A 7,191-nucleotide genomic window follows, 5' to 3' on the forward strand; every position below is an offset into this window, starting at 1 on the left:
AGGGTGCAAGAAGAGATGGAGAGTAGTTCGACCAATTTTGTTGGTGGGCAACAGCAACAGGAACAAACCTCACTGCCTACAAATTATGTAGGATATGATCATCATGAATCCTATTATCAATGGAACAATATGCAGCAGTTACCACCATCTCCATATGATCCTTATCTACCGGCACCACCGAGTACTAGTAGTGGTCACTATTATGTGGAGCAGCAAGAGAAGTTAGAGGCCAGTGATGAGCACCCATTTCCTAATCTTTGGTCTTGGACGAACTAGGATTTTGTTGTCCATCTTTTTTTGTTGCTTCTAAATCCAGATTGCTATGAATGTATGAAAAAAATGGTTATGCATGTTTTGGTATAGGGTAGGATGCCTCGTTGCCTTTCTGTTTCTGTAGTCATTATTGCTATGTTAGAAATAAATATGGTTTGTGTCTCGAGTAATTGGAATATGATGATTCTTCGGTACTTGTTTGTTTGTTTGTTTATTTTTTTTAATAATCATCGAGAAGTATATTGAAAAAGCCATAAAGTCAATAGTCAAAGCAAAATATAAGAACATGATAAAAAAGAGAAGAAAAAAGGAACAGATTTAGGAAAAAAACTGATTTGCTACAACAAAAAACAAAAAGACTGTTTAAAATTTCTTATTACACCATAATTTGATGCCATCAGAAGATCTTAAGAGGTCATTTCCTGTACACATGAGGTTTGAATCCAGAGTAAGCAACCAAATAGCAACCTGATGAAGGATGATTGAGAAACAATCAAACAAGCTTATAGTTTTCTCCTACAAAATAATTTTGTTCCTTAACAACCAAATACCCCAGTTCAGTTGTAAACCCCTGCATAAACATAGGATCGTAGAATAAAAAGAGAAAAAAAAAGAAAGATCTCGATGAGTAATGGAGACTCAATATGAAAAGAAATGAATAAATAGTAGAAATAATAATAAATGCGATGTGTAAAGGAGAGAATAAGCTTCATAAATAAATTGAAAAATATTGTGGAAGTCGAAATGAATGTTACAAATTTTGGATTAATTACCCAAAATGAATGTAAAGAACCGGCCTTGAATGCAAAAAAAAAAAAAAAAAACATAATTTGAACCACACTAAACACGACCTAACTTCATTTATAAGGGAGTATAAGTGGTTGGGTGAAAAGGGGTGACTTGACCTCTCCCATTACTGCCGGCCAAGACAGCCCCTAGCAGCCCCCTCTCTTACAAATTTCCAGCAAAGTGTTCTCTTGCATTCATCCATCCATACGATGCTAAAGTGAATGAAGAGTGAATGTGAGGAGAAAGGCAACAAAATAGAGATTTAGAGAGGGAGAGATTCACGGTTAAGGGCAGAAAGAGGGGGAGAAGAATCAACCAAGGAAGAAAACAAGAAGAACACGTATGGAGTTGTCAAAAATCTTCCTTATTCCTTGCTTAATTCATGTGGTAAGATCAACCCTTCAATCTCCATTGTTGTCTTGAGTGAGCTTTGTTGTAAAGGGTGAACAACCCAAATTAAAACTTAGAAATTTTTTTGTGCATGTTAATGTTTTGAAAACTAATATTGTGAACAAGAATTTTTATCAAGGAAAAAACAAATTTAAGAGAATGAATAGTAAAAAAAACTTGATGTAAACTAAGGAGAAAACTCTAGATTAGGGCCAGCCATAAGGGGATTTGAAGGAGGGAGGAGAAAATTGAAAATATATTTCAATGATTTATGATCTTGAACAAATATTTAAGGAAAACATTGGCTGAAACAGAAATTAGAAGTGTTAATGTTCTTAGAAATTGTATAAACAAATGTTGAATCCCTTATAATTTCTTGTTTGAGAGATTGGTATATGTTTTATGTATGATAACATATTTTGTAGATGAAGATAATGATGTGATTTAAATGAATGAACTAATAAGGACATGAAACGCAAGTTTCGGCCAAGAGAAGAAATTCAAGGGAAAAATTCTGGTTTGGTAAATGTTGCTTAAAAAATAAAAATGATTGCTTGGAATAACCTTGTATGAAGAATAGAAATAAACTTTTAGTGACAATTTAAAGGAAGTATTAATATCATCTTAATGTACATTGTTCAATGAAAGGAGTAAGAAACCATAAGAATATACTTGTGGTATATGTATTAGTTTGAAAGAAGAATATGTGCAAGAGGCACAAATGAAATTATATGCGTAATGTGAACATCTCAAGATAGACAATGATTAATGATCATATACATATGAAAATGTTTAGGTGAGGTAATGTTGCTTAGAGAGGATAATGAAAGGAATTGAAGAAAATTCATTATAATTCACTTAAGCATGTTCGGCAAAAAAAAAAAAACAACATGAGAAGGGTTATGGTTTAAGGCATTTAAGATGCTCAACAATGCTTGGTATTGAATAAAAGAAAATTCAACATGAGTGTTTAGGAAGTTTTGACCAAGAATTGTTTGTAAGTAGCCATATCAAGGAAGGAAGTTCTTTCATGTGGTTGTTGTGCTTAATGAATAGTTTCTAGCAAAAAACAAAATTGATCAATTTGATGAACATGTAATATGTTTGGTAATACTATTTGACTTGAAATATATGGAACATATTATATCATGCCAATATAGATGAGAATTGATAATGTTATCTTGAATAAATACAAAAGGATTCATTGTAAAAATAAGGCCTATATTCGGCCAAGGTAGAAGAAAGAGTTGGTTGGAGATTTAGTATTAGCGAGAATGGATACTGATTTAATGAATTAAAGTGATGAATAAAAATAGCTTATTCATGAACTTGTTTTCGAAACTAATTGGGCATGCGAAATAATAGATGTGATGAATGAATCAGAAGGGGGTTTGAGTACTGATTCAGGATGTTCTACTAGAATGTAGGAGAAGCATAGAGAGTGGGACTCGACTTCTTACATGCAAGTACAACAGGAGTTCAAGGTAAGGGTTGCTTCCTTGCTTTTTTAAATTGTTTAAATTCTTGTAATGCTAGTATGTGATAGACATTATGCGTATTTTGTACTACTGTGTGTTGTTACTCATTTTTTTAAGCCATACGTGCTAATGAAGATGGTGTATATCCCCTTTAAATTGAAGGCAGGAGTTTAGTTCAAGGTTGCTGGGAGATTGACAAAAACAAAGGAGAAGGAAATGTTTTTCGAACCATGTTTCAGCTGGCATCTGCTCTTCTTATTCTTCCCCTTTGCTGCCAAAATTGTCAGGATTCTTAGGCTAATTAGGATTTTTTAAAATGCTAAATTCGTTCCTTTGTTATCTGGTCTTTAAGGTTGGATAAATCCCTCAGAAGTTGCACTAAAAAACTGATTCTGCTGTTGTCGCAATTTTTTGTTCCAACTTAGGCTTTGATTCTGATTTGGTTTCATGCAATATCCGACCATCCCGGCTATATTCTGTCACTCATGACATGTTGAAGAATTGACCTACACCTTTATTGGGTCCTAGGGCTCGCTATTCTTATGGCAGACTCTCAGTCAAAGTAGGATGCTTGGCATTGTTAGTTTCCTGAATTAAATCAGGAGATCCTTTTTGACCAACCAGGTTGCAGCCAGTTTCTGTACTTCAAAATGAATTTATCTCATTCTTAATCCCTCATGAAAGTTGTAGTCCTGTACGCGTAGATGAATTTTGGTTTTTGAATCGCTTGATTTCGATATCAGAAGCTCAAGATATTCTCATTTGAATATCTAAACGTGAAAGTAGAGAATTCTGCCGCGAGCAGGTTTTGACCCGAGTTTTGCACTAAAGACTCTGCTTCCATCATGATTTTGCTGGTCGTTATTCTTAGGTTATACTCTCAGTCATATCGGGATGCTCGGCGTTTGTCAGTTTTTGAATCAAATCAGAAGACCCTCTCTTACCAACCAGATTGCTGCCAGATTCTGTTCTTTAAAACGATTTTATCTCACCTCGAATCCTTCATGAAAGTTGTAGTCCTACATGTGTAGATGAATTTGGGTTTTTGAGTCGCTTGATTTTGATATCAGAAGCTCAAGATATTCACGTTTGAATATCTAATGAGAAAGCAAAAATTCTGCCGCAAGAAGGATTTTGCCCCCCAAGTTTGCAGGACTGAATTGAAAAAAAAGACTGAAATAAAGGAGTAGATTTAAGATGAAATTAGAAGAAATTGGCCATCCTGCTCTCGTGTGAATTTCATGTTTTCGCCTCGACCTGCTCTTGTAAGGGTATGAAGAAACGGGGGGTTGAATAGAAAATAAAAATATGCCACCATGAATTACGTGGTTGTTGCTAAGGGTGAGCAAAAAAACCGAGAAACCGATTAAACCGAGAAAAAAATAACCGAAAAAAACCAATTAAACCGATTAATGTTTTTCAAAAAAAGTTCGGTTCGGTTCGGTTTCGGTTTCAGAAACCTGAAACCGAAAAAACCCTAACCGAACCGAACCGGTTCAGTTAAAGGGGTACTATAAATTCAAAAAAAAAAAGCTCTCTAATTTTCTTAACCCTAGCGCGTCCAGCCGTCCTGAGCAAACAAGCCGCTCCCTCAACCCTCACAATTCACACTTTCACAGATCTCATCTCATTCTCAAGTCTCTAACAAAATCAAATTAATCCGTCTTCATCTTCGTTCTCCTGACTTCAGCCACATCCCTCTCCCACATAGGCATGAAAAACACCACGCCGGCACACCTAACCTCCAGAGTCCAGATCTAGCAAACCAGTCACCTCCCTCTCTCACACTCGACCTTGAATCTTGTCATAACTCACACCAGGTATGATTTCTTTTTTCTGTCAATCTCTGTTTTTTTTTAATATATGCTCTGTGATCTTTCTATTTGTTGGTATATCCTTACAAAAAATTAGTGTATGAGCTTAAAGTCGTATTTTGGTTGATTTGGGATTCTGGGAATATGCTTAAATTTAGCTCCGAGTTTCATCAAAATTGAGCGAAAAATTCTAAAATCTTTGTTTCAATCCTTTCATTTAATTCACTATCGTTTTTGTTTTTAAATGTGAGACTAATTTATATCTCTGTTTCGTATTCGATTAGGTTGTTGCACAGAAAGTGAAAGAAGTTGAGCTCACCCATGGCCAGCAGGACTCGCTTCTTCTGATATACATATCTCAACGACTCACAATCCAGTTTTCACTTTTTTTGAGCTCTTAATAAGTTGTTTTTATAACTTTTTTTATTATTATTTGTAGTAGAGTGTACTTGTTTGAGGTTTTATTCCGCTAAATTTCATGTGATTTAGCCTTTTGGAAGCATATTTTGCGCTAGTTTTTTCTTCCATTAAATACTGCGTTGAAGTTGTTGTTTGTATAAAATTTGAAAAATCTGTTTCTGTATGTGTATCTGTGTGCATGTGTTGTACTGTCTTTTGATTTATATTTAGTAGATTTTTCTTGTGATTTTGCAAATGGGTTTTTGAGATTTGTGGTAATTAATGATCCTTTGAGTTTTTTGTGTATAACAAACCTTGGAAGGTTATTCCGTTTCCCATAAACCTTGTCCTTAAAAGAAGTTTTGATTTTCAGTTCTATGGATAGGAGAGCAGAACTTAGATTTGAGTTGTTGTAGTTAACTAAAGTGAGAATTTGGATCTGGGTTTTGCTCATTTTAGTGGGAAAAATTATTGTCGTGAAACATTATTGATTAAAGGTCCTTGTCAGTAAGCAATTAAGCATTAAACAGCAGCCAACATGTATATTCCAGCTCCCTGTTTTTCTTTCAGGGAAATGAACTACTGAACATAATGTGACAAATTCAAACAAATTTGCAAATGAAAAATGAAGACCAAAGAAACCTTAATTCTTACCTGGATTGTTTTTACTTTCATCGGCATGTGTATGATGGCTTAGTGTGTTGTTGAACTATGTTATTAGACCAGTGCTGTTATTGGAAACATAGTGATTTTCTTGAAATCACTTGCTTGATTTTCTCCGGTGTTTAGAATGTGGTGTAAAAGTATATGCTTTCACAATTACTGCATCGATATCTAATTATCATTTAGAAACTTGATAAATGATCTTGAAACTTACGAAAACCTTGAGTGAGCCAATTTTTTTTTTTATAAACTTGCACCTTTTATTTTGTGATTTATTAATTAAAGTGTTTGCAATTATCTAAAATGTCTAATTTTTTATTTTGTAGAATTTGGTGGAAAGTTACATCTAGCAACGGATGATAATTAGGCAGTGCTTTATATTTTTCATTTATATTTTTTGCATGAAGTGTTTTATATTTTATAACAAGGTTATTTGTTGTTTTTTTTAAGTCCTTTTGAAGACAGTGCTTTGTAATTTAGATTTTAACTTGTGTGTGTTATTTAAACTCTGATGCAGGAGTTCAAAACACAAATATTAGAAAGACTTGCAACATATTAACACAATATTAGCGCTAATAATTTAATATAAATGGATATTCAGTGACAAAAAAAGTTAAATATATTATAGAATCTTGTAATAAAATTAGATAATATTAACATCAATTACAAGCCCATTAAAAAGCCTATCAAAAAGCCCAAAAAAAATACAGGTTTTTCTGGTTTTTATGGTAAAAAAACCGAATCGAACCGAAACCGGCCGGTTTGAACCGGTTTCGGTTCGGTTCCGGTTTGATTTTTTCAATTTTTAAAAATTTTATTTTAGTTACTTTTTTAGATAAAAACCGAACCGAACCGAAAATGACCCAAACTGTTGCTGCCTTATTTTTTTTCAGCAACAAATGACACCGTCATTCATTTACACGTTAATGCGCACTGTTTTTCCTCTTAAGCTGAGGAAACAATACGGCGCCGTTTTAAATAGCCCCATTTTGAATTAATTAGGATGCAACTGTACCCCGTCTGCATTTTCTTGCCCTCCTCTGCAGCTGTTTCTGTTGGCCTTTTATTCTCTCTTCCTTGCGCCCTGTTTTCAGCTGCACATCACGAGAAAACGGTTTTGTACGTCCACGACGCTAGCTGTGAAAGAAGACAAAGGGAGAGGAGCCTCACGCCATCTAAGGGCTGGGATTGCTTTCCTAAACACAGACGGCTGGGATGAGAGGGTTTTAAGGTGGTCTTCAAGCTTGGTTTGGCTATATAAACCAAGGGGCTGTGCAGCAGCAAAAGGGGGGGAAAAGGGTGGAAAAAGGAGGAAAAAAAAGAAGAAGGGGACGCACAGGGAGAACAAACAGAAAAGTGGAGGGAGACAGAGAGAGTTTAAATAC

General features: G+C 34.7%; 1 long non-coding RNA gene across 1 annotated transcript; it reads left to right on the forward strand.

Moving 5' to 3' along the window:
• Positions 1-1,177: 1,177 nt before the first annotated feature.
• On the forward strand, positions 1,178-5,277 carry LOC112324612 (uncharacterized). The gene is made up of 4 exons (XR_002978561.2): positions 1,178-1,449; positions 2,873-2,936; positions 3,093-4,750; positions 5,029-5,277. It is a non-coding gene; the product is annotated as an uncharacterized LOC112324612 (long non-coding RNA).
• Positions 5,278-7,191: the final 1,914 nt, after the last annotated feature.

This window comes from Populus trichocarpa, chromosome 17, assembly GCF_000002775.5.
Source record: "Populus trichocarpa isolate Nisqually-1 chromosome 17, P.trichocarpa_v4.1, whole genome shotgun sequence".
In the NCBI taxonomy this organism is placed as follows: Eukaryota; Viridiplantae; Streptophyta; class Magnoliopsida; order Malpighiales; family Salicaceae; genus Populus; species Populus trichocarpa.